This window comes from Cyanistes caeruleus, chromosome 3 (genome assembly GCF_971803275.1).
Source record: "Cyanistes caeruleus chromosome 3, bCyaCae1.hap1.1, whole genome shotgun sequence".
Lineage (NCBI taxonomy): Eukaryota > Metazoa > Chordata > Aves > Passeriformes > Paridae > Cyanistes > Cyanistes caeruleus.
In genome coordinates, this window is record NC_141703.1 from 30,353,713 (window position 1) to 30,362,431 (window position 8,719).

Sequence of the window (8,719 nt, forward strand, 5' to 3'; positions counted from 1 at the left end):
GGTTTGCGCGAGTGTACTAAGCATTGTGTTATGTAAGTCTACTGATTAGTCTTACATTTAATGAATTTTAGACCCTATGCCTAAAGTCGTTCTAATTTTGTCCATCTCAAGGCCGTTTTCATCTTGGGACATCACTTATCTTCCAAACTACATCCTGAACCTCAATTCTAACATGTAACATCTGCAGAGGGGTACATCTGCTTTGTAACGCTGATCCTTTTGATTGCTTCTAATAATAACTTTCCAAATAGTTACAATTTAGTTAGCACGCATCAATTCCATTTATTGCACCCATTAACAGCCAGTTATTCTGAAGTGGGTTGGCCACTTTCCCTGTGCTAAGTCTGGGTTACTGAAGGGAAGGCACAGCCACCTTTTTTGCCTCTGAATTAGAAGAAATGGACAGCTGTGCTTTGAGAGGGCATCAGTCTTCATGGTGGGCATTTGAACGTGCAGAGAGTACCCCATACTGGTTGTTCAATGCCCTGGGGTGGCAGGAAGCTCAGCCAGCTTAGACTAAATGCTCATCCTTGCAGGAAAAGTGTGTGAGTGCCACAAATACAGGTGCTGTGAGGCTCTGACCCACAGCTGATGTCTGGCAGGCAGAACCAAAGGCTGAACTGTCCATGACAGTTTTGTTGTCTGAGTATTTTGCCAGATCTTGGCATTCCAGGAGTACCCTCTGGTTTAAATAGTCAGCTTCTGTGGCTGAAATATTGTGCACACCCATGGATCTTGTATGTTGCTGGTTGGAAACTACTTTGAATGCCAGAAAACAAACGCAGAAAGGGCATGAGCAGGAGCACTCATTTCTTCAAAAAGTGCTCAAAAATATTCCTTTGCCTGAGGTGAGATTTTTGCCCAAGTGAACTAAGAGTAACCAGCCAAGCACCCTCAGCATCAGAACCACAGTAAACCCTGAGCACCATCTGCAACAGTTAGTTAGCAGAAGAGGGGGCAGAATCCTAAATCTTAGGAGCAGCCCCATCACATCACTTGGTGGGGCTCAGACACAATATGAATCAAGCTGCCCGGGACACATCTAAAGCAAAACACAGTTTCCCCCTCCCGCCCAACTAAAAATATATTTACAAAGCCCATTTACCCTATATACCTTTTTTTAATCAAGCTTCAGCAGGAAGGAGAGGACTGTTTTTACACATAGTGTACAGACAGAAATACTCCAGCCAGAATGGGTGAGAACTGGCAGTGTCATAATGAGACTGAAGTGTCTCACTATGAGCTCAGCCCTTAGAGACAGCCTGCCTTCTTCCCCCACACCCCAGCGAATTTCCTTCTGAGCAGCTGTAATGTATTTCCTCATTTTGCCCCAAATCAGGAATTAGATGAAGGTGAAGGAAACACTGTGTGTGTAAATTACTCATTAATTACCCAGGTGACCCACTGATGAGGAGACAAAGTTGCTAATAAAAAGGCTCTGGACCTGGGGTAGAAATAGCAGTGTTACATAGTTTTCCTGTGGTTGATAGCAGGTTGCAGTAAGGTGTAGACCAGGATAAAATAAGAATTTTTTGAAGGTACTGTGGTGTATTTTTCATTTATAACATATTGTGGAAGATTTGGGGCTGTGGGCTTCATGTTATTTTTTAAGTTATTAAGTTACTGTGCATCTATTCTGCACTATGACTGTACTGTGAGTAATTCAGAAATAATATTGTTTGGTAATAGGGATAAAGAGGTATGAGGGCTTGGTTCATTTGGATTTTATTAGAGACTGGGATTTTTAAGTTTTTACTTTTTTTCATCTTCTTCTCAAAGCTTATTCTAATTTTTTTTGAATAGTTAAACCTCTCTGTAAAAACCCTACACATTAATGTAGTGATGGGTGTTCTTGTATGTTGAAAATAGCTGTGCTGGAAGTTAACTGTCCTATTTACTTATAGACTAGAAACATTATTTAAATTAATAGTTTTGCTACTCCAATTGTAAGAGTATTCTAGCTGGGCTAAATTCTCTTCATCATGAGGAAGTAGATGGTAATTTGTATTCTTTGTATTGATCTGGACTGCATTGTGCTGTCCAGATCAATTAATCCCTTTCCTAGTGCAGAGGATCTCCAATAGTATTCTCACAGAAGCCAGAGAATACCACTTGGGGAATTAATTTATGCTCTGTGTGAGAATGTCCTGGAGTATTTTGGGTATAAATACATCCATATATATAAACAAGCTGTGGGCTGCAAGAATTTTTCTGGTTTTAGACTTCAAATGGAGCAAAGTTGTAACTTGATAGTAGAAATTGTAATGCAGATTCCTCTTCAGAGAAGAGATAGGTCTCAAGTTAGCTTTGAGGTAACAGTTGTGGTGTTTAAGAAAAATCTGGTTGAAGAAGACCCGCTGTACCTTAGTCCCAAATACATTCCAAGTAGCAAGGGAAAGCCTCTCTTCTTTTTAGCCCTTTGTATCTAACTTCAGTAACCCTTGACAGATTTTGCAATGAGACCCTTCTTCTAAAAGGCAGTCTGTAAAAGGGCAATAATAGTTAAAATTTTAGCTCTTCTCTTGATGACCTGTGGTGTGTGGTAAGCTCTTTCCTCAAGAAAAGAATGAGCTTTCTCCTTGATGTGGAGCAGCAGAACTGACCTTGCTGTTACCTCCTCTTGCTATCCATTAGTGCCCAAGTACTTTGAAGACCTCCAGTCCTCTATCTTCTTGCCTGTCAGAATGTCTGGACGTGGAAAGAAAAAAGTAGCGGCTGGCAACCCTAGAAGTGCATCAAAGAAAAGCAAATCAGCCAAGGCAGGTCTGCAGTTCCCCGTGGGCCGTATCTACAGGCTGCTCCGAAGAGGGAAGTATGCCCATAGGATTGGTTCTGGTGCTGCCATCTACCTGGCTGCAGTGATGGAGTACATGGCAGCAGAGGTCCTGGAGCTGGCAGGGAATGCTGCACGTGAAAACAAGAAGACGAGGATCCTGCCCAGGCACATTCAGCTGGCTGTGAGAAACGATGATGAGCTGAACAAGTTCTTTGCCTGTGTGACCATTCCTCAAGGCGGGGTTATGCCTAATATCCTTTCTCAGCTCCTTCCGAAGAAAACCAGTAGAAATGTTTCTTCTTCTCAAGAATATGGTGGTGGTAGCCAGTGAAACTTGCTTTTCCTGGTCTGCTCTGCACACTTGTGGATGATAGGACTTAGCACTGCTAATATGTATGTGTTTACTTCTTTGTCAAGTATTTTGCTTGCTAATTTTAAGGCATTTTTAAAGCATGTAATAAAGTTTCTAGAATGCAACACTGGTCTCCTTTTCTCATGGATGAAAGAACAGAGAAAATTTTTAAAAGTAGCCTAGCACCTGAATAACTTTTTTAGAAGTCTGGTGCATGCTTACTCATGAAAACATGTTGCAGGTAAGTGTTGTGAAGCAGGGAGAGGAGTCAAGACACACACTGCTATTCCTGTGAACTTTTCTTCCATCTAGCACAGATTTGTGGTGCAATTAGTTCAGTGCCTCAGAGGTTGTTTAGCTTTGCTTTAGAGGTTAGTAACCCTGTGTCTTTTAAAGCCTTATTGCTCATAAAACTGTAGCAAGCATCTGCTTCTCTTTAGACTGCTCCATCATTACACCAAGTCTCTGTCAGGGCAAAGCATGCAGGAACTGGTGGAGCCATTTCTTCTTTTGGTTTAACATCTTAACACAGATAGCAAATTCAATGTTTTTCTGTTGTGCAAGGTTATCAAGGACATAAGAAGGTGTCTACCCTCCTTCTCCCTTCCAAAGTCCATGGGTCTTCCTCTGTGGCTCCATTAATTTTTTTAAGTAGTAATTTTTGCATCTCTTAAGAAAAAAAATAAATAAAATTACCCTTCCATAGTCAGGGGCATTTAACTTTGACCATAATTAACAAGTAACAGGTCCTCTCAAAGGAAACTTGCTCTGGTGTCTGCTTTATTGCATGTTCTTCCTCAGAACATATTCACTGCCTTTTTCTTCTGTATCAGGACACTCTGTACTGGGGCAACAGGAGGAAGAAGGGTCAAGCATAAGATGTTGTTGAAAGAAATAGTTCTGAAGTGGTGAGAAACTGTGAAATGTGAGAATGGAGATGAAAATGCTGTAAAAATAGAATGAGAGATAGATACAGCCCATGAAGGAAAAAGCAGCATAAATGTCTGCAGGAAGCAAATGTAAAATTTGTGTGAGGTAGCATTTCACAATAGAATAAAGCAAAGAATAATTCCTTTGTGGCAGGAAGAACTGGGTGATACTCTTTTGTTTACACTATAAAGCTTGTCAGGATACTTTCTGGCTGTTCTGGCTCTGCATTTATACCTGCTGTCCTCTTACTCAATAGCACTACTGATATTTTCTAGACATATTCTTTCATCCACAACACTTGTTAAAAGTTAATGCGGCTCATTAAGCTTTGAACCAGCCCTGGCAGGGGCCACCAACAGATCAAATGTTCTGCTGCTGAAGAGGAAATAAACACAGTTATGGCACTTTACTGCTGCCTTACAACACATCAGCAGTGAAGTTACAGATCCTCAGAAACCTGGGGGTAGAACAATGAGAAAAGTTGTTTTGTTGTGGGGTTGTTTTTGTTTTTTTTTCCTTACAGGTGTTTCCACTCTGAGAGGGGAAAAATGCAGAACTCAATTTTGGCACCCAGTTTTGCAAAACATATGCTGAGTACTTAAACATTTACTGGAGTAGCACTAATTACACTGATAAATAATGATGCATTCATGTAATCAGAAAATTAATTTTTTCAAGGATGAAGTCTTATTTGATTATAAGGTAAATTCTCAACAAATATTACTGGTCTATTATGGTCATTCATGTCATCATTTGTTCTAAACCTAGGCATCTGGAACAAGTTGAGACAAATATCCAGATAATGATCATGTGGTTTCCTTGGACAGTTGGGGTTGTATCCAGGTTGATTAATAGGTGCTCTGGATGATTTTGAACAGAAAGGCACAGGGTATCATAGGAAAATGTTGAGGCTAAGTAAGCATGCCCTTTTTTCACAAAGGGGAAAATAGAAAGATGTCATCTTAGTATTGAAGACGCTTAGCTTCATGCGCACGGGTAAGCCCCAGTTCAATAAAGTGCTTGGTAAGTATGGAAATCATACCCCCAGGTTATTCTAATAAAATTATGATAAAAACTTTCATGTAATACGGTATAGAAGAGCCTCTTCAAACTACAAATAGAATAGAAATAATTTTGCTTGTCCTCTTGATCAGAAAAGTGCTCATTTACTTTGAAGAAACAAGGCATTAATTGCATGGTACTTTTGCACATGACTAGTTCTCATGTCTCATGCTATAGGTTTCAACTTAGCTCAGTTACTTGTAGCTGGGCTGGTATGTGACTTAGTTACAAATCAAAGCAAAAAAACCCACTCAAAACATAGCTCCTCTGGCATCTTTCTTGTCACTGGTGCTGCAAAACCCATTTATCTTGATGTGGTGTTACTTTCCTAACTCAGTTATGCCATGGTGCCGGGGTCTCAAGGAAAATAGATGTCTTCAATAACACCCATTAGGGAATGTGTGTACATGGTACTCCACAATTCAATGAATTGGTGGGCAGATGGCAGCACGGGGGTGAAATGATGCCTGGAAAAACTCTTTTACCTGTCTAGAGGACTGGATGCTGCTGACGGATGTCTCGGTTGCACAGAGTGCTTGTAGTTCACTCTGCACTGAGATTTATGTGTTTATAAACTTAATATGTTCTGTCACCTTCACTTTCTCTGTAAGGAGAGGAAACACCCCAAGTTACAGCTTCAGACAGTCTTGTCTTGGTGAGCACAAGGGATGCACAAGGTCTGAACTCATTCACTACCCAAGCTGGTCAAGCCCAGCACATGGTTGAGAGGGGTAGGACCCAGAATGCATTTGCTTTGAACATCCCAAATTTGATGCTGGCTTTGCCCTCTGCTGACAGGTCCCAATAATGCAATTCCTAAACACCATTGTCCTCTTGGAAGTCAATTGCCACTCTTCTGAAAGTCACAGAGTAGTGGATTTGGGTTATAATCTGAGATTATATGTAGTCTGTGGAACTATACAGAGCTGTGAAAATGAAGGAAAAGATGTTGTATAAGACTACTGATAATCAAAGACTATTTTTGGTGTTTTTTCACGTAGCAGAGTCTCTGGTGTAGTTCCTGGAGAGGTCATGCTGCCCAGCAGGGGAGGTGGCTCTGGCACATCAGTTCACACCAGGGTCATGAGAGGAAATATGGCCTTGGTGCTATGCTGAATGAGGTTCCTGAATTTTTCTTCTTTTCTGATGGATCACACATGATTGCCTCTGGGTGCTCTGAGGTTGGTTCACACATGTTCTACATTTCTGCATTTTCTGCTGGAAGTTCTAGTCCATGTTTAGGTATTTTTCTGTTTGATATTTAGACAGCTGTACTCCAGAAGCCTGTATTTATGTGTATGTATCTTTCACTGCTTCCTCTATTGATCTTTCAGCAGATTGACGGCTAGTAGGGAGATGGTGTTTGGTGTACAGAGAAATGTCAAAATTTTAGGTGGTGAATTATAACCTGCTATAAGATCAGTCACATTTTTGATTTTGTTGGAAAAAAGTTGATCCAGAAATGACTGAAGGAGACTTAGTAGCTCCTTCTAGTTGTTCAGTGCAGAAATCTATCAGAGTGATAAAGATAGCTTATGCAGTCCAGCCCATTCAAAGATATGTTTCTATCCTGTTTAGTAAGGTAGAGGGATGGCAATTGCAATGTGGGAGTTGTCTGGAACAGGTAAGTAAATCTTAAGAGTGATGTCCACATAAGCAATCAGTAGATATCCTGGGATCACTGCTCGACTCTAAAATCCCAGCAAATAAGTAAACACAGGCACTGATGAATACTGACAGCAATGGGGATTTTAAAATGAAGCATTTTGTCATTCCTCACACACTTCCCTTCTTTCAAATCAACCCCACTTCATTCAGAGTTCCAACTTTCCTTGACCTCTGCCTTTCCTCTTTGCTGGTTGTTCCCCTCTTTCTTCTCCCGCATTGCTCTGTACATGAAGCCTTACCTATATTCACCAGTGCAACACCTCCCACGTAACAGTCTCTACAGCTTCTTCTTCATTCCACATTGTATTTTTGTGTTCTCCTCAGCACTATATTTGACCATCTACAGTTACTCATCCCCTTTGCTGCAAAGCTGCTATTGATTACTCTTAACTATGTGCAATAATAACTTCCTTTCATCTTCAGTGAGCTGTACATATTTTTTTACGTATGTATCTTTGGCGAGGTCATTCTGGATGCTGACTCTGTCCTGCAGTGTTGCCATCCCTCCCAGCTTGCCATCACCTGAGGATTTGGTAAGTGAGCTTTTCCCTGTGGGAGCTGAGGAGGGAGAGAGGCTGTCCAAGGCACAAGATCACGAAGGGACCAGAGAGAGGGAAGTAGAACACCAAGAAGGTTTTCCTCTTGTGCTTCGTGCTCTGTCTCCTTGGTGAGCAGCTTTTTGTGAGGCTGGGCAGTACTTGCTCCCCTGCAGATGAGTGCATTTCCAGGTCCCTCGCTGTGCACTCTGCTGAGCAGTGCCTTGCTGAGCCCAGCTCCAGCAGGCCAGGCTTTTAAGGTCCTGGGCCAGCCTGAAGTGATTTTTGAGTCAAGTTAGGCAGCACAAAGGTGTGCACTCCTGAACATTCCTGCCTTTCCAAAAGTCCACTGAGCTGTCCTTAACCACATGCTCTAAGTTTTGGCAACTGGTTTCAGGAGTTGCTGAAGTGCTACAAAAAAATTTCTCCTTTGCAGTTGAAACATGTTGCTTCTCAGTGTAATTGAGTGTTCCTCCTTGCTGCTTTTTATGACTTGAGGATGGATAAGGACCCAATTTACTTTTCTAAACACACTCAGTACTTTGTATACTTTGTCATGAAACTCCTGATTTGTCTCTGCCTGACAGTGAGAAATGAATTTTCACCTCTTTTTCTTGCAAAAATATTTCTGTGCTTCTAATTGTTGTTACCACCTGTGTCTGCACTCCTGAACTTCTGCTGTGAGTTTTACAGTGGGATATTCAGAAACAGTTTCAGGCCAGAGATGACCTTTGATTTCCATATTATTAATTTGTCCTGTTTCACAAGTGACATTTGAATTGCTTCAGAGAGTAAAAATTTCCACTTTGAAATGAACAAGAGCTCCTCTGTGCTTCTTGCAGATATGACTGAGGAACCTAAGATAGGTTCTCACCTGCAGATTACCCCTTATTTATCAACCTTATTAAAGTTTCAAGGCCCAAACAGATGTTATTCTTGAAACCTGTGGGAGAAGGAAGCTTTTGCTGACTGTGAGAGCACAGCATGAGTTGTCTATGGTACAGTACTGCTTCAGTTTAACCTCAGCCATCTTGTTTACTTTCCCCAGCAGGATGGGGAGAGAATTGAAAGGGTAAAAGTGAGCAAAGCCTTGGGCTGAGATAAAGACAGTCTAATAGGTAAAGCAAAGCAGAACAAGGAATTCATTCACTGCTTTACAGCAGCAGGCAGGTGTTCAGCCATCTCCAGGAAAGCCAGGCTCTGTCACGCCTGATTGTGACTTGGAAAGACAAACACCATCACTCTGAAGAGGTGTGCGTGTGTATGTGTCCCTTTCTCCTCCCCATCTTTTACTGCAGAGCATGACAGCATATAGTGTGGCATATCCCTTTGGCACATTTCCACAGACACATCAGTTATCTCAGCTGTGTCACCTCCCAACTCCTTGTGCACCCC

At 41.6% G+C, this 8,719-nt stretch overlaps 1 long non-coding RNA gene across 1 annotated transcript; it reads left to right on the forward strand.

Annotated features, from left to right (window-relative positions):
* Positions 1 to 1,374: 1,374 nt before the first annotated feature.
* LOC111944053 (uncharacterized) lies at positions 1,375 to 3,253 on the forward strand. The gene is made up of 2 exons (XR_002871148.2): positions 1,375 to 1,538; positions 2,635 to 3,253. It is a non-coding gene; the product is annotated as an uncharacterized LOC111944053 (long non-coding RNA).
* The last annotated feature ends 5,466 nt before the right edge of the window (positions 3,254 to 8,719 follow it).